This window comes from Carlito syrichta, unplaced genomic scaffold (assembly GCF_000164805.1).
Source record: "Carlito syrichta isolate Samal-C Ts95f unplaced genomic scaffold, Tarsius_syrichta-2.0.1 Scaffold316004, whole genome shotgun sequence".
In the NCBI taxonomy this organism is placed as follows: Eukaryota; Metazoa; Chordata; class Mammalia; order Primates; family Tarsiidae; genus Carlito; species Carlito syrichta.
The window spans coordinates 1,439,154-1,458,864 of NW_007260100.1; positions in this window are offsets into that span (position 1 = coordinate 1,439,154).

Below are 19,711 nucleotides of genomic sequence, written 5' to 3' on the forward strand. Positions count from 1 at the left end.
TCTACTCAGATCAAATTATTTAGTGGCAAAGGCTAAACTATTCAAGTTTTAGCTCTGGCTTCATGAAGATGGTAATAAACTTCAAGAATCAGATAATAAAGGGAAGTGCAAGACAATTCTACTATCACAATGACCCAGGAGGCTGCAAGCATCATTTATTCTTCTACATTGAGAAATACACCATAATCATTTGTCATCCAATATCACCTACCTAGTGGATGAAAAGACTGTCCCACACCAATTACAGGAATCTTGGGTGTTTAAAAGGAGGTGTACTTGTGTCTGCATTTTTTTTCTGTTTATAGGTTAGGGAGCAGACCTTTTTCACAAATACCTTAATGAAAAATGTAGTCAATTCTCTATCCTAATGGATGTAAATGCACAGCATCATACTCATCATTCATGCTGAATTGTTATCTGCTAACTTCAAAAAAGGGATATATTCTCATTTCAATGAGCAAAGGAATTTGTACATGTATATAAGGTGATTGATAATATAAAAGAAGGTTCATGTAAATTTTACTTATCAGGTATATTTTTCTCTGTAGATGTAATTAAGCTGTTAAAAAGAAATATTTTTCTTAATATATCTATTAGCAAAATGTTAATGTACCTCCCAAGATATTTTGCTTGTTACTTCATATACAGTTATGTTAAGGGAATACAGAGCAACAGATTAATATTGAAAACATAAGAATCACTTAAGGTAGATCTAAGATTGCCTGTGTACATATATAATATCAGTATACTTATGGATATTATAATCTATCTTCCTAACTTCTACAGCTTACAAGTTATTCTGCCCAGTTTTGTTTGTTTTTTCTTTTCTTTTATGTATTCTACTTCTCCTTCCCACTTTGTTATTGAAATTTGGAAAATTTAGCACAGGAAGAGATTCCCAGATAAGGTTAAGAGTAAAGCAGTCATCACTAGGAGCTTTCCTCAATAGAATGTTCTACTAAACCTTGACTGCCTTGCATTTACCACCTGTCTATCTGTAATTGCAAACTGACAGTCTATGGAGTTGTTGATCACTGAGTGATCAATCTAATAATTCAATATTGTTCTTAAGGTCACCAAAAAAACTAGACTGTATTCAATTTCTTTTTCCTGATTGTCCCATAAGGTAACTAAACAACTGTCAGTAACATTCCTTAGTGAAAGTATGTCTCCACTACAAACGGACTCTACTGCCATTTGCTATGTAAGTATCAAAAAAAAGCAAAATATATGCCGCTTAATTACCATTATATATTTGAGATTATAGTTTCCAATTTTTTTATTCCATGTGAATTTGCTTCACATAACTACCACTTCTTTCATGTTTGGTTGCTGAATCTCCTGCTGAACTCTTTTGCCTTTGATGATCAAATAAAGACTTTCATTTTGTTGTGCAGTTCAATTTGTCTTTTTTTTTTTTTGTATTGTAGTATGAACCACCTAAATGCTCTTTCCAGGTGCTTCAATTTTCTGAGAATCATTATAAATATTTGGACTTTATTCTAAAACTAAAAGGAATTTCCTTTTAAAATCCAATAGAAAAATCTGTCACAATTAGCTAAAAATTCAAGAAGACTGAATTCTGCTGAAGATTGAATCCTGTTGTGAATGCAAACTAAAGAAGTGTGATTACACATGAGCCTCATAATTACTGAAACTATGTATTTTTTACTTTCCCTCTTTTTGTGAGGTGGTAAAACTACATTAATAAAGGTTTCCAAGCATATGTATAGACAATAATATAAAAATAGTAAGAAAACATATAATAAAAACCAGTACATTGAACAAGCATGATTTCTTGGGTGAAATCAGAAACAAATTAATCCAACTGCCTCATTAACATTTACTTGGAGGGAAGAAAATCTTTCTTTATTATGGATAAAATCTTGGAAAATTCCATAAGATTTCTAAAACAAAGTCTTGCAATCACTTTCAGTGACAAAAATCAATAATTATATATTTTCCTCTAGAAAGATGCAAATGTAGACTGGGAGAAATGAGGATAACTCTTAGTGTTACATTTGAATTAGGGTATCAGTATGAACTAATGATATCTCAAAAATATATATTTCCTAGTCCATTAGAAGACTGTAAAAGCAAAACTACCCCTGTAGTAATGAGCACTCTTAGTGGATCTTGGTTTCTAAATACCATTCTCCATAAAAGGAAATGAAGCTCCTTGGAAAAATGATCAATTCTAGGTTTGAAGAAGGTAAAGTATAGACAGTCCTATATAAAAACATGCTGCTGCACTAGAAAACCAGTATTCAAAGAATGATGGGGGCATGTCAAAAAGTCACACATCCAAAAAGGGCTCCCACTGGCCACGTCTAAAACAATTTGAGTATTAAAACAAATAAACAATAATGGTGCTATCTTGTAACATATTAATAAAAAAGAATCCATGAGTCTATGAAGATACCAAAAAAAAAGGGCAAGCAGAAATGCTTTTCCTTATAGAGAAATGACAACTAATTAATGTAGAAGTAATGACATAAACAGAAAATCACCATTTTACAACTACCAATATAATAATTGATTCAGGCAAAGATTATCAATGAATATAAGGTTATTGGGAAATAGGATATTCACATAGTTTCCAAGTATCACTTTGTAGATTGATTGTTAATTTATAAAAGGGAAAATGTACCTTTAAAATAAACAAATCTGGAGTTTATCACCTTAGATGCATATTGAACATTTTTAGCATGAATAATATGCAGTTAATCTTGTGTACTTTCAGTTATGAGATTACTGAGTCAATTGGAAGAGAAAATTTTCATTTTAATAAATAGCTTTCTGAAAGAAAGCAATATTGTTTAGAGATCACACTTGTGGTTTTAAATTATAGATGGAAGCAAAGAAATAATTACCCCAAAACGTAGGAGAATGGTTCTTCTAGGGAAAAGATAGGTGTTGTTATGTGGATGACACACAGGCAGCTTTCAAGACCCCGATGATATTTAATCATTTAACTGTGTGGTGTATGCATGGATGCTCATTTTTTATTTTAACTGTACACATGCATTATATGTATTCTATTGTATGCATGATATATTTCAGAATAAAATAAAGGGTGAGCAAATATCTATTAGATAAAGTCACAACAAATTAAAGAAAAATCAAAAATAATTTACAAGCATACATGGGAATTTATAAATATTAGGCATGTTAATAGCTATATTTTATATATTCACATCTATAACATTTCATAAACTTAATAATGAAAATGTATAAGCAAATATTTTATATAAAATTTGATAATTATGGTACCAACACATTTAAAATATATTTTTAATAATTTAATTTAAATCTAAACTTGGTGGAACTTTTTGACTTTTAATTTTTTTATTTTAAATATGTGGGGTACAATTCAGTGTTAGGTATACAAATGCTCATTACGCAGGTACCCTAGTTGATGAGGTGTGCCTCCCCTTCCCCAGGTAGACTTCCACTACTGTCAATTCCGCTTCCCTACCCTGCTCCCAGCAGTTTCCCACAACTGCATCCTTTTCTTATAGTATTAGGATAATTGTTCATGGTCCGACTATGAGTGAGAACATGTGATACTCAGTTCTTTGTTTCTGTGAAAGATCACTCAGTATTATAGACTCTAAGTCCATCCAAGTTGCTGTGAAGTTCATGATTTTGTTCTTCTTTATGGCTGCATAATATTCCATTGTGTATATGTACCACATTTTTTTATCTAGTCCTATTTGATGGGCAGCACAGTTGGGTCCATGTTCTTGCTATTGTGAACGATGCTGCAATAAACATACATGTGCAGGTATCTTTTTTACAGAGTGATTTGAGTTATTCCGGGTATATTCCCAGGAGGGGGATTGTGGGGTCATATGGAAGGTTGATTTTTAGAATCTTTTAGGAATCGCCACACTGTTTTCCACAGAGGCTGTACTAGTTTACAATCCCATCAACAGTGTAGAAGTATTTCCTTTTTACCGGATCCTCTTCAGCATCGGTTGTTTTTTGAATTATTGATGATAGTCATCCTGACTGGAGTTAGGTGCTTTCTCAGTGTAGTGTTAATTTGCATTTCTTTGATGACTAGTGAGGCTGAGCATTTTTTCATGTATCTGTTAGCTGCTCATATGTCTTCTTTTGAGAAATGTCCATTCATAACTTTTGCCCACTTAGTAATGGGGCTGTTGGTTTTTTCTTTTTGGCACATTTAAGTTCCTTGTAGATCCTATTGGTAGACTTATTATTAGCTGCTATTCATTTGAAATGAAAAGCTTCTTGCCTTCTTTTTGAGTATCAATGTGGATTCACAAATTCTTTTTTATTAACAATGTTACAGTATAGTACCATCATTATTATTTTGATGTTTTAAAACTCCTCTAAAAAATATAGCTTGCAAATTTCTATATAGGTTACTGAAAAGCAAATAATTAAACAAACAACCCAAACAAGCTTCAACAAGTTAAAATTAAAAGTTATTCACTCCAATGATGCAATGAATCTATATATTAATAATACTTTAAACAATGAAGTATTAACTATTTCAAAGGAATCATGGTCATCACACAGATATTTAAAATAAAGATTGATACTCATTAAGTTGCTAACATCATTCTTCTCAGACTTGGAAATGACAATACAGAAATTCGTATGAAAACATAAATGACCATGAATAGCTAAAACAATCCTTAGTGAAAGAAACAAAGCAGGTGGTATCACACTTCCAGACTTCAAACTTTACTATAAGGTTACAGTAATCAAAACAAACCAGTATTGGTACAAGAACAGGCATATAGAACATGGAACAGGCTAGAGATTCTGGAAGCAAAGTCTCAATTTCTCAACCAATCATCTTTGACAAAGCCTCCAACAACAACCACCAGGGAGAGGAGAACCTATTCAGTAAATGGTGCTGGGAAAACTGGCTGACCACATGCAGAAGAATGAAACAGGACCCCTACCTATTACCATACACAAAAATTAACTCTAAATGGATCAAAGACCTAAATGTGAAACCTTAAACTATAAGAAGCTTGGAAAACACAGGAGACGCCCTTATGGAAATTGGAACTGGCAACCAATTTCTGATCAGAACCCTAAGTGCCCATACCATAAGAAATAAGATAGACAAAAGGGACATCGTCAAACTGACAATCTTCTGCAAAGCAAAAGAAACCATCAAGAGAGCAGGGAGACAGCCCACAGAATGGGAAAAAAATATTTGCCAACTGTATGTCTGACAAAGGCCTAACACCTAGGATTTACGAAGAACTCAAATGCGCCGAAAGGAAAAAAAACCAAACAGTCCCATTAAAAAGTGGGTAAAAAGCCGGGCTCGGTGCCTCAGCCTGAATCCCGCACCTTTGGGAGGCTGAGGTGAGTGAATTGCTTGATCCTGTGGGTTTGAGACCCGCCTGGGCAACTTGGCGAGACCTCATCTCTACAATAAGTCAAAAATTAGCTGGGTGTGGTAGCGCGTGCCTGTAGTTCCAGCTACTCGGAAGGCTGAGGCAGAAGGATTGCCAGAGCCCAGCAGGTTGAGGCTGCGGTGGCCGGGAGCAGCCACTGCACTCCAGTCTGGGTGACAGAGTGAGACTCCAACTCAAAAAAAAAAAAAAAAAGTGGGCAAAAGACATGAACAAACACTTCTCAGAAGAAGACGTACAGGCAGCCAACAAACACATGAAAAAGTGCTCAGCCTCACTCATCATCAGAGAAATGCAAATCAGAACCACACTGAGATACCACCTAACCCCAGTAGGAATGGTCATCATTAATAAAACAAACAATAGGATGCAGAGAAAAAGGAACATTTCTACACTGCTGATGGGAATGCAAACTAGTGCAACCTCTTTGGAAGACAGTGTGGGGATTTCTGAAAGAACTAGAAATTAACCTTCCATATGACCCAGCAATTCCCCTATTGGGAATATACCCAGAGGAACTCAACTCATTCTACAAAAAAGATACCTGCACATGTATGTTTGTTGCAGCTCTGTTCACAATAGCAAAAACATGGAACCAACCATGCTGCCCATTGAAGCTGGACTGGGTAAAAAAAATGTGGTACACATACACAATGTAATATTATGCAGCTATAAAGAAGGACAAACATATGGACTTCATAGCAACTTGGATGGATTTAGAGTCTATCACGCTCAGTGATCTATCACAGGAACAAAGAACAGAGTACCATGTGTTTCACTCATCAGCGAACCTTGAACAATTATCATAATACTATTAGAAAGGGATTAATAGGGGGAAACTGTCAAGGGAGGAGGTTGGAATGGCAGTTGAGGGAAATTGCTAGGGGAATGAGGGCACACCTCGTCAACAAGGGTACCTGCATAATCAACGTTTGTATACCTAACCCTGAATTATACCCCACATCTTTTCAATAAAAAAATAAAGATTGAATGAAAGATAATGTCAAAACAAAAAATACACAGCATTTATAGGGTGGCAATAAAAGTACACCCTATCAAAACCTGTCAAAACTTATGTAATATTGTCACAACATCATTTAGAAAAATCTCATAGCCTTAAAAGCATTTGCTATTAAACAAAAGCTAACAGAAAAAAACATGACCTATCTTCTAATCAAGTTATAGAAAAAGGACAATAAAATATTTTAGAGGAAAGCAAAGGGAAAGAAACGGCAAAGCTAAAGACAGTAATTAATTGCTTAGACAAAATGAAAACCATAGAATTGAAAATTTATTGTAATCCAAGTAGTTGTTCTTAGGGACAAAACAAAACAAACACAAAATTTCTGCTAAATCTGACAAGTGTATTTTGAAAAAGCATGAAAGAACAAGAAAACTAGAAGTAATAAGGAACATATAATCAGACATGTGGATGGTTTCTTAATAAGATCATATACAATTTATTATTTTGATGACCTCAGAATAGTGGAAAACTCTCAAAATTACATTTTAATATCAAGTGTATTTGTGATAAGGGTCTTCCCAGGGTAAAGAAGAAGCAACACGGCATAGTCAGTGTCTAAGTGCGCATGTATAACCCTGTAACAACCCTGTGTCATACAATACCCAATCAAAGTGTATGTTGCCGTATAAGGGAGACAAAGGGGGTAAAATGCAAAAAGAAGTTACCAAAAAGTATATAGGCAATGCCTCACTGCATTCAGGGCTCAGCCTTTGTGCCAGTACAAATAAATGTTGCTCCCTGATAAAGAAGCTTTGGTGTCCCATCTCTCTGTCAAGGGTCTTACCACATCGAGGGAGCTCGTACAGGATATGTAGACAGTGATGTCACCTCCATTGTCACCGGGGTGTGACCCTGGGATGCCGGGAGAGGTAACCTCTCCTGGTGCCAACAGACTAATTGATCCATAGGGGACTAGCCCTTCCAGAGTGCTGGAGCAAGGACCCCAGGACCACAAAAGAATCTGGCGAGGCCCAGTAACCAGCCAAGGGAGCATGGCCCATCAGACTGGTAAGAACCCGGGTTCAATTTGGTAAGCCTGCCACTAAAAGGCAGAAAGGGAGCCTGATCACCTCCAAGAGTTGCCCGAGTAGTCCCACATGGGGGTAAAACCACTACTCTAAGACACTGGGCGGTGGGTTGGAGACTTATTAGTGTGAAACAATGAGATGCTGCTTGGCAGCAAAGCGAGAGTAGAGTCCCAATCTGTGGATCTGTGACGACCTCATATAGCTTGGGGCAGTAGTAGAGTCAGGAGAAATCCTGAATTGAAACCTAATTGGAGGCTTATACGAACCCACCAATTACCTAGAGGCACCTGAAATATCTCCGTGAGGAGAGCGGCCAGAGATGGACGAAATGAGTACTCATCCTTTCCCTTTCCCTTTCTCGTGAGTGATTTTCATCTTTTAGAGAGAAGAAATGGGTGGCAAACAGAGTAAACTTACTCCCCTAGAGTGTGTGATGAAGAATTTCAAAAAGGGATATTCAGGACTATGGTATTAAGTTAACTTTCAGAAAACTCCGGACATTCTGTGAAACCGATTGGCCTTAGTTCGGGGTGGGCTGGCCCTCCAAGGAGTCACTAGCAAAGAACTAGTTAGCAAAATGTTTAGAGTCATTGTGGGGGACCCAGGCCACCCTGACCAATTCCATTACATTGACTGTTGGCAAGATATAGTCCTCTCTTGGCAACCTTGGTTAAAAGTCTGTCTAGAGGAGAATTGTAAAATCATGATGGCCCAAATAACTGCTCCCTCAAAATGCCGACCGAAGCCTGAGAAGCCCGTTCTGTCTGAGAAAGCCAAGGAAATCTCTCTGCCTTATGTGCCATTGTACCCCTTACTACCTCCTGCACTCCCTGCACGTACTGCAGCCAAAGCCCCACGGAAGGCTGCCCACACTCCTGAAGCCATCTCTCCCACAAAATCACCTGAGACACCCCTGGTCACAGTTATTCCAGAGCTTTCAGTCCTAACTCCATATACTCCTGCCAGAAAGCATCAGGAGGACTTTGCCGGCAGCCCTCTCCCCTACAGGCACCAAGAGGCCTTACAACTGCCACTGAGAGAAACTAGGAGGCCCCTCTACTACAGTCAAGATGGTCAAATCCAAGGGGGACAACGTGCTTTTATATATAAGCTCTTTACCACCACTGATCTCCTGTACTGGAAAAACCATACCCCTTTGTTCACTGAGAAACCTCAAGCTATGATTGATCTAGTGCAATCTATCATCCAGACCCACAAGACCACTTGGACTGATTGCTACCAGCATCTCCTGACTCTGTTTAACACTGAAGAATGCCACCAAATTACTCAGGCCAGTTTAAAATGATTAGAGGAGCATGCCCCTGCAGGGAGGGTAAGTGCTCAGGCCTATGTCCAGAATCAGTTCTCTGAGGAAGATCCCCAGTGAGACCCTAACAATGGCTGGGAGTTTCAAATGCTAGAGTGTTACCAAAAGGGTGTTTTAGGTTGTATGAAGGAAGGAGGGGAAAAGGTTATTAACATGAGCAAAACTTCAGAGGTGCTCCAGAGACCTGAAGAAAGCCCAAGTCAATTCTATGAGAGGCTATGTGAAGCGTTTCAACTCTACACCTCTTCTACCCAGAAGCAGCCGAAAATCAGTGAATGATCAAGGCAGACTTTGTTGGTCAGGCTCAGGGAAACATACCATGTAAACTACAAAAGTTAGAGGGCATTGCTGGGGTGAATGCTAGTCAACTATTAGAGGTTGCAACAAAGGTATTCATCAACTGAGATCAAGAGACCCAATGAGAAGCAGACTGAAAAATGAAGATAAAAGTAGATCTGCTTGTTGCTGCCCTGGTGGAATGGTCGGGACGCTCCCAGAAAGCAGCCCCATTGGGCCAGGACTGGGGCCAGGGCCAGAGAAGAAGAACCACTTCACCCAGAGATGAGATTGGGGTGGAACCAATGTGTGCGCTGTTTCCAAGAAGGTCATTGGAAAAACGAGTGCCCAGAGAATTATCGTCCAACTCCCAGGGGAAGAGGGAGATGCCAGGTGGCCCAAGGATGGTACCAGCCAGTGTCTCAACCATATGAGGTCCCCGAGAATGATTTTGTTGGCTTCACTGCCATGAAAAACTATGGGGGAGACTAGGACATACCAGGCTCCATTTTGTTAGGCCCCCAGGAGCCTATGGTCCAAATGACCATGGGGGGCTGGCTCCTTGACTTCATGGTAGATACTGGGCCAAAGCATTCTATGGTAACTCAACCTGTGTGTTCCCTCTCACAGAGACAAGCCACTATTGTGGGAGCTACAGGTGGCCAGGCTCATTTCCCATTCTTACAGCCCCAACGATGCAATCTAGGTGGCCATGACTTTACTCACGAATTCCTGTATCTCCCTGACTGTCCCGTGGCTTTAATGGGTCGAGACATCTTGGGAAAGCTGCAAGCCCAGATAACTTTCAACTCCCATGGCCAAGCAGCTCTGACCCTAGGGAAACTTGAAGCAAAAATTATGACTCTCATGGTCCTTCAAGGAGAAGAGTGGCGTCTCTATAGTCTCATAGAAAACAAGGACCTGAGCTTCCCTTCAAGGTGCCTGGAGTATGGGCTGAGGACAATCCTCCCAGATTAGCCCAAAACATATCCCCAATAGTAGTAAAACTAAAACCAGGGGGTGGACCCACCTACCAGAAACAGTATTTCATTCCTCGCAAGGCACAGATTGGGGATCCAGAGACATCTCGAAAGACTTCTAAAGTATGGAATCCTCCAACCCTGCCAGTCATCCTGGAATACGCCTCTCCTGCCAGTCCAGAAACCAGGAACAGACAACAACCTGCCAGTTCAAGACCTATGAGCAGTAAACCAGGCCACCGTTACCTTACACCTAGTTTTCCCCAACCCCTACACCCTCCTGGGTCTTATCCCTACCAAAGCTACCTTCTTTACATGTTTGGACCTCAAGGATGCATTTTTTGTATCCACTTGGCCCCTCAGAGTCAACCAATTTTCATTTTTCAATGGGAGAATCCCAAAAATGGCAACAAAGACCAGTTGACTTGGACTAGATTGCCTTAAGGGCTCAAAAATTCCCTAACCATTTTAGCACGGTACTAGCCTCTGATTTAAAGCCTTCCTAGTTGGCCAACATGGTTGTATGCTACTTCAATATGTGGATAATCTACTGCTGGCTGGGCAGACATTGGAGGACTGTATGAAAGGGACACAACAGCTCCTCACCCTCCTATGGGAGGCCGGCTACAAGGTTTGAAGTAAAAAGGCCCAAATCTGTCAGAAACGGGTCAGATATCTCAATTTCCAACTATCCCAAGGACAGCGTCAACTTGGCCTGGAAAGAAAACAAGCCATCTGCTCGAATCTGGTTCCATCCATCCGACACCAGGTTGGAGAGTTCCTCAGAACCACAGGTTTCTGTAGAATCTGGATACCTAACTTCTCTATCTTGGCAAAGCCCCTTTATGAGACCACAAGGGGTGGGGGGAGGGAGGGAAACCTCTATTATGGGAACAGACACAGCAGAAGGTCTTTGAAGAGATTAAGTGAACCCTCACTAGTGCATCAGTCTGGGACTCCCAGATATGTCTAAACCCTTCTTTATGTATACGCACAAGCATACTGTGTTGTGGTAGGTGTCCTGACCCAAATGTTGGGGTCATGGCGTTGTCTGGTAGCATACCTCTTCAAACAACTTGACTCTGTTCCCCAAAGCTGGCCACTCTGCCTATGGGCACTCGCCCCCACGGCCTTCCTAGTGACAGAAGCTGACCAATTGCCTATGGGACAATAATTAACAATCTGACCTTAATGGAATATAAGGGACAATACTGGCTAACTCACACCCGGATGGCCAAATATTAGGAAATGCTATGTGAAAACCCATGCATTCACCTAGAAGTAGTATGGGCCCTCAACCCTGCAATCCTGCTGCCTGTTGGGTCAGTTCATCCCTATCATGACTGCATTGAAGTCATGGATGAAGTATTTTCCAGCTGACTGGACTTAACGAACCAGCCTCTTAAGGACCCTGATATTGAGTATTTCCCTGATGGTAGCAGCTGTGTGAAAGAGGGAAAACGTCTTGTTGGGTATTCCGTGGTAACCCTGAATTCCACCATGGAGGTAAAATCTCTGCCAAAAGGAACTTCAGCAAAAAAGGCAGAATTCATCACCCTAACTTGAGCCCTCCAACTGGCAGTAGGGATAAGTGTCAATAAATACACTGATTCTAAATATGCCTTCACCACTCTCCATGCCCACAGGGCTTTATATAAAGAAAAGGGCCTAATCAACTCGGGAGGAAAATACATAAAATACGGTAAAGAAATCCTCAAACTCTTAGATGCTGTATGGGTCCCTAAAAGGGTAGCGGTTATGCATTGTCTGGAACATTAAAAGGGAGACACCATGGTTGCCTGAGGGAATTGAAAAGCAGACTGAGAGGCAAAGCTCATAGCCTCCCGGGGATGACAGAACCAGTGGCTCTGACTGCTGCACTGTTCCCCAGTCTGTTGGCAGAATAGGACCCTAATTACTTACAGCATGAGCACACTTGGTTCAAGACTGAAGATCGAAACTACCTCCTAGCAGGTGATAGAAGTTTAAGGACGGGCAAGTCGCAATTCCTGAGACCTTGGCCCCAACCTTTGTATAGCAGTTCCACCAGGAAACCCACACTGTCTGAATGGCTCTTGAGACCACTTTGAGCTGACATTTCTACATTCCTTGACTGCCCAGCATAGGCCTTGTGGTGTGTGAACAATGTGAAATATGTGCCCGAAATAACCCATGTCAAAAACCTAAGATCTTCCCTGGAGTACAGAGTGTTGGAGGGGTCCCATTTGAGTATATAGTTGCGGATTTCACTGAGCTTTTCTGAGTCCAAGTAAATATCTGTTAGTCTTTGTGTGCACTTTCTCAGGGTTGGTAGAGGCCTTCCCTATCCACACAGAGAAGGCACACGGAGTGGCCCAACTTCTCCTAAAAGAAATCATTCCCAGATTTGGGATCCCAATCACCATAGGATCAGACAATGAGCTGGCATTTGAAATAATACAATTGGTGGCAAGGGGCTTAAGAATCACATGCAAATTACATACCGCATACTGTCCCCAGAACTCCGGAAAGGTGGAACGGATGAATTGAACTCTAAAATTACAGTTAAGTAAACTGTGTCAGGAGACTCACCTCCATTGGGGCCAGCTGTTGCTGATTGCTTTGCTAAGAATCAGGTCTAACCCTATTAGACAAACAGGGTTCTCCCCTTTTGAAATTCTTTGCAGATGTCCTCTCCCCATTATCCAGGGGTATATGAAGGGATCTAAAGGAAGTGGTCAATGTTATCCTGAAACAGCAAATATCGCTATACACCATTGGGTTAGGGAGAAGTTACCTGTAAGCTTGACCACATATGCCCACCCCTTTAAACCAGGAGATACTGTATACGCATAAAAGAATGGAATGTCTAACTCCTAAAGCCCCTAAAGCCCCTTTGGTGAGGTCCGCTCACTGTCATTTTATCCACCCCTACTGCAGTAAAAGCAGCCAAGGTGGCCCCTTGGATTCACCACAGCAGACTGTTCTTTTACTGTAACGTACTGTCACCTCTCATCCTTATCTTTTGCTGTAATCCTTGCCTCAATCTTTGCCATAGGGTTAGTGGAAGCCACCCTGGCCTACTGGAAATATGGAGAAAAGATTCTACTAGTGCTCAGTTTCCTCTTGTGGGTAGAATGCTTTATTGCTAGTGGTTGCTTCTAACCTGGACTCCTTTTGTTGAACTAAGTTCCCTGTCTTGTGATCCATGTATTCGTATAACTCGGTTGGCTCAGGGAGTTACTTGGACTCTCCTTTACTACACCAATTTCTCTTGCCAGAGAGAAGTCTTAGGGAATTGCAGGCATAATAAGACCACCTATTCTATCTGTCAACAAGGGAATTAATATACTTGTTTCAATCCACAGTACTCCCATACCAAGGAATGGCTAGAGGTCCGAAGCTATCCCACACAGAGAGATCTTGATGATCTAAAATGGCCAGTGTCAGTACTTTTTGGTGTATATGGGACCATAGATCATAGCTGGTCAACTTATGTTGTGCCATGCAGAAATCTAGGTTGGGAACAAGTGTACAGGCTTAATGATAAATGCATGTGTGGAAAGTCCTCGACTCAGGTGAGATGCACTGTGATACTTGGTCTTATTGCCCCTATTGGAGCTCTGTTTTATGGGCCACCTGGAAAAACAAAGATAAAATAGTACTCCTCCAAAAGGCTGTTACCATCTCCAGCTGTAAGTTGGGAGCCTGTAACCCTGAACCATATTATACATCGAGAGGGTCATGGTCCCACTCCAAGCTTTATCCCATGAGGTCTTTCATTCCTTTTATGAAGAAGTAAAAAGTAGCCCTCCTCCCATTCCCATCTCATCCACGATAAGAAACCTGTTCTTAGTCCTGGCAAAAACTATTGCCTGAATCTTAAAAGTCTCTCCTTGTTATGTATGTGGAGGAACTAACATGGGTGATCAATGGCCTTGGGAAGCTAGGGAACTGAATCCGCACAAACCCTATAATGAAACAGGGTACTCTAGCCCTGCCCCTAGGATTTGGTTTCTTAAAACCTCAGTAACAGGGAAAAACTACCTTGCCTGATGGGGGAAAAAAAATTAACACTTCCGTTGGAAGCCTGACATACCTGGGCCAAAGATTCTATAATGCAATGGCCCAGAAAATGGCCCAAACCACTCTGAAACAGACCCTCACCTTTTGTCTAACTTCCTCCACCTCCAACAGGCCTGGGACAATGTCAATGCAGACATCACATGGCGGGCCCTAAGTAGATTGTACTGGACATGTGGAAAGATGACCAAACTGGTCAGGATCTTGTGTGTTAGGGTTTATCTGTCCTTCCATCTTTCTGCTCCCACTTGCCAGAGAGGAACATTTAGGAGTTCAAATATACGAGGACTGGAAAGCCCAAAGGAAATGACATGCCTTACAGATTGGCAAATGGAAAGATGATGAGTGGCCCTCTGAGCATTTCATCCAATACTATGGCCCGGCCACCAGGGCAGAGGATGGGTCCTGGGGCTAGCCGACTCCCATTTACATGCTAAACCACATAATTTGATTGAAAGCAGTTGTTGAAATTATAACTAATGAAAATCCAAAAGCCTTTAACATACGAGCCAAGCAGCAAACCAAGATTTGCAATGCTGTCTATCAAAACTGCTTAGCCTTAGATTACTTGCTTGCTTCTGAGGGAGGAATTTGTGGAAAGTTTAACTTAAGTAACTGTTGCTTACAAATAGATGATGAGGGAAAGGTCATAGAAAAAAATCACTGACCGAAGGAGGAAAATTGCTCATGTCCCAGTCCAGACCTGGAAAATCTGGAACCCCAGGTAATTGTCTTGGGGATGGTTCTCAACTTTTGGGGGATTCAAAACCTTCATAAGTGTTATACTTATGATTTTGGGAATTTGTCTAATCCTGTCCTGTCTGGCTCCCCTGGTTATAACATCTGCCTTCAACCTCATTGAGGCTGTGGTCAAAAGGAAAGTGCAGCACATGTAATGATGTTATGGAAGTATCAACCCCTAAACCAAACCAAGGTGATGCTCTTTGATCCTAGAAGTACCCGAGCATCAAAGGGGGGAATGTGGTAAGGGCCTTCCCAGGGTAAAGAGGAAGTAACGTGGTGTAGTCAGTGTCTAAGTACACATGCATAACCCTGTTACAACCCTGTGCCATAAAATACCCAATCAAAATGTATGCTGCCATATAAGGGAGACAAAGGGGGTAAAATGTAAAAAAGAAGTTAGCAAAAAGTATATAAGGTAACATCCTGCTGTGTTTGGGGCTCAGTCTTTGGTTGTGAATCCGTTGAGCCAGTGCCGGGACAAATAAACGCTGCTTCCCGATAAAGAAGCCTTGGTGTCCTGTCTCTCTGCCAAGGGTCCTACCACATATTCTCTTCTTCTTCTTCTTCTTCTTTTTTGGCATTTCAATTTTGGAAGTTTCTATTGACATATCTTTAAGCTCACTGATTCTTCCCTTGGTCATTTTCAGTCTACTGATGAACCCATCTAATGCATTTGTCATTTCTGCTTACACTGAGTTTTTGTTTCTAGCATTTCCTTTTGATTCTTACTTAGAGTTTCCATTTCTCTGCTTACATTACCTATCTTTTCTGTCATGTTTTTCACCTTTCCCATCAGAGTCCTTAGCATACTAATAGTAGTTGTTTTAAATTCTCGATCTAGCCGGGCTCGGTGGCTCGCCTGTAATCTCGTACCTTTGGGAGGCTGAGGTGACTGGACTGCCTGAGCCCGCGGGGTTGAGACCCACCTGGGCAACTTGGCGAGACCACATCTCTACAATAAATCTAAAATTAGCTGGGCGTGGTAGTGCATGCCTGTAGTTGCAGCTACTTGGAAGGCCAGAGCCCAGCAGGTCGAGGCTGCGGTGGCTGGGAGCGGCCACTGCACTCCAGCCTGGGTGACAGAGTGAGACTCCAACTCAAAAACAAAGCAAAACAAAACAAATTCTCGATCTGATAATTGCATTTCTGCTACAGCTGAGTCTTGCTTTGTCTCTTCTTTTTTTTCTTTGCATTTCAGAATGCCTTGTAATTTTCTGTTGATAGTCAAACATGATGTATTTTATAGTGGTTAGCCCTGTGAACTTAATTCTCTCATGGATTTAAGAAAAGTTGTTGATTTTCATTTTGTTCACCTTTTTTTTTTCTTGTTGTGAGGACAAGAATAACAACTTCCAAACTCCTTGAATACTGGACTGGAAATCATAAGTTAATAGTTTTATTATAATTAAATACAAATACTCAGATACAGATCTCTTGTGTATAGCCAGCCTCCAAGATGAACCCCAAAGATACTTACCTACTGATATTTACACCTCTTGGCAGTTTCCTCACTAACTGAATAAGACTGACCTATGTAACCAATAAGATATTGTGAAAATAACATATAACTTCTGAGGCTATTTCACAAAAGACATTGTGGATTGCAGAGGTTTCTTGTTTTCTATTGTATGTATATGCCATAATTAGGGTTTTTTTTAATCATTGTGTATTCAGGTTGTTTACAGTTTTTTTACTATTTATAAACATAGTTGCAATGGAATCTCTGCACATAAATTTTTGTTTTCATTGTGACTTTTTGTTTGTTTATTTCCAGTCCTTTGTTTCTAGTTTCTCTCCATCTAGAAGTGCTCATGTGATACACTTCAGAACAGTGAAATGGAAACAGAAGTTGCTGGGTGTGGCTTATGTGAAAGCTTTTTAAGAGGGTCAGAATTTTGCTGGCATACTTTCTTTCCCAACTCAAACAATGATAATGATGATGGAAGGCTGAAGGGTTTTCCTCTGCTATTTTCACTGTTCTGGAAGCACTCTCCTTATTATGCTGTCCTCTGCATGAATTCTCCCAGGTGCCTTCTCTCTGCCTTAATACAATCCTTAGGCCATCTAGTCTTCTTCTAAAAGTCCTTAATCTTACCTCTAGTTATAGGATCAATGTTACTAGTTACATCTTACTTTCCTGCTATCTACCACAGGGGTCACTCACTAACTACTTTGTGGTTCTTTGCATTCTCATTGTCCTGACTGTCCTACACAATACAGGGAGGGGAAGTTAGAATGTGTAAAGAATGAGGATAGCTTAGTTATTTACAGCATGTTCTCTGGAGTTCCAATAGTTTTTTGTTTTGTCTGTTTGTTTTAGAGTTGTGGGGTACTAGTAGGGATTTACAACTTAAGCAGGTTGCATGCTGGTGACATTTGGGCTTCTAACTAGCTCTCTCTCCCTCTGATAGTGGACCAGTTACCCAGTGTGTTGTCATGTGTCCCCCTCCCTCCTCTCGCTCTCCCTCCCTTTGCTAATGTCCAGTGTCTGCTGATCTCACCCTTGTGTTATTGTGACTAGTGTTCAGGGCCCACTTATGAGTGAGAACATGCAATATTTAGTTCTTTGTTTCTGCAATAGTTTTCTTAGTTTGATGGTCTTCAGCTGCATCCAAGGTGCTTCAAAGGCCATGATTTTGTTCTTCTTCATGACTGCATATATTCCATTGTGTATATGAATCATGTTTTCTTTATTCAGTCTACTTTAGATGGGCATCTAGGTTGGTTCCATGTTTTCGCTATTGTGAATAGTGTGCCAATAAATATGAGTGTGCAGATGTCTTTTTGGTAGAGTGATTATGTTTCTCAGGGTATATTCCCAGAAGGGGGATTGTAGGATCATATGGAAGCTCGGTTTTTTAGTTCTTTGAAGAATCACCACAATGCTTTCCATAGAGATCGAACTAGTTCACATTCCCACCAACAGTGTGGAAGTGTCTCCTTTTATGCACAGCTGCACCAGCCCCTGTTTTGTTTTTTGTTTTGTTTTTGTTTGACTTGTTAATGACAGTCATCCTAACAGGTGTTAGGTGGTATTTCACTGTAGTTTGAGTTTTCTCTGATGATTAGCAAGGCTGAGCAATTTTTCATGTATTTATTGGTTGCTTATATGTCCTCCTTTGAGAATTGTCTACTCATATCCTTTGCCCACTTTTTGATGGAGTTATTTGTATTTTTTCCTTTCGATTCAAATGAATTCCTTGTAGATCCTGGGTGTTAGGCCTTGTAAGATGCATAGCTTGTAAATATTTTTTCCCATTCTGTGGGATGTCTCTTTACTCTTTTGTTGGTGTCTTTTGTTGTGAAACATGTTTCAGTTTGATAAGGTTCCCCCCGTCTGTCTTAGTTTTTGTGCAATTGTTTTTTTTTCTTATTATAAAGATGTGGGGTACAATTCACGGTTAGGTATACAAACGTTGATTATGCAGGTACCCTTGTTGATGAGGTATGCCCCTTCCTCCCCTAGTAGTTTCCCTCAACTGCCACTCCCACCCCCAACCCCTGACAGTTTCCCATTACTGCTAATCACTTTCTTATAGTATTATAATTGTTCAACGCCCACTTATGAGTGAGAACATATGGTACTCTATTCTTTGTTTCTGTGATAGATCACTGAATATGACCGACTCTAAATCCATCCAAGTTGCTGTGAAGTCCATATGTTGATCCTTTTTTATGGCTGCATAATATTCCATTGTGTATATGCACCAAATTTTTTTTTTATACAGTCCAGCTTCGATGGGCAACATGGCTGGTTCCATGTTTTGGTTATTGTGAATAGAACTGCAACAAACATACATGTACAGATATCTTTTTTTGTAGAATGATTTGAGTTCCTCCGGGTATATTCCCAATAGGGAAATTGCTGGGTCATATGGAAAGTCAATTTCTAGTTCGTTCAGAAATCACCACACTCTCTTTCAAAGAGGTTGCACTAGTTTGCATTCCCACCGGCAGTGTAGAAGTGCTCCTTTTTCTCCGCATACTCTCCAGCATCTGTTGTTGTTTGTCTTATTGATGATGGCCATTCTTACTGGGGTTAGGTGATATCTCAATGGGGGTTTGATTTGCATTTCTCTGATGATGAGTGAGCCTGAACACTTTTTCATGTGTCTGTTGGCTGCCCGTATCTCTTCTTTTGAGAAGTGTCTATTCGTGTCTTTTGCCCACTTTTTAAAGGTGCTGTTTGTTTTTTTCCTTTTGGCACATTTGAGTTCCTTGTAGATCCTAGATGTTAGGCCTTTGCCAGATATACAGTTGGCAAATATTTTTTCCCATTCTGTGGGCTGTCTTCCGGCTCTCTTGATGGTTTCTCTTGCTTTGTAGAAGCTTGTTAGTTTGATGAGGTCCCACCTATCTATCATATATCTTAAGGTATGGGCATTTAGAGTTCTGAATTCCTATTTAGAGTTCTGAATTCCTATTAGAGTTCTGAATTTCTTGCCAGTTCCAATTTCTATAAGGTTGTCTCCTGCGTTTTGTAAGATTCTTATATTTTAAGGTTTTACATTTAGGTCTTTGATCCATTTACAGTTAATTTTTGTGTATGATGTTAGGTAAGAGTCCTGTTTCAATCTTCTGCATGTGATCAGCCAGTTTTCCCAGCACCATTTACTGAATAGGTTCTTCTCTCCCCAGTGGTTGTTGCTACAGGTTTTGTCAAAGATGACTTGGTTGAGAAATTGAGGCATTACTTCCAGAATCTCTATCCTGTTCCATTGATCTATATACCTGTTCTTGTACCATATCAGGTTGTCTTGATTACTGTGGCCTTACAGTAAAGTTTGAAGTCTGGCTGTGTGATACCTCCTGCTTTGTTTCTTTTACTAAGGATTGTTTTGGCTATTGGAGGTCATTTATGTGTC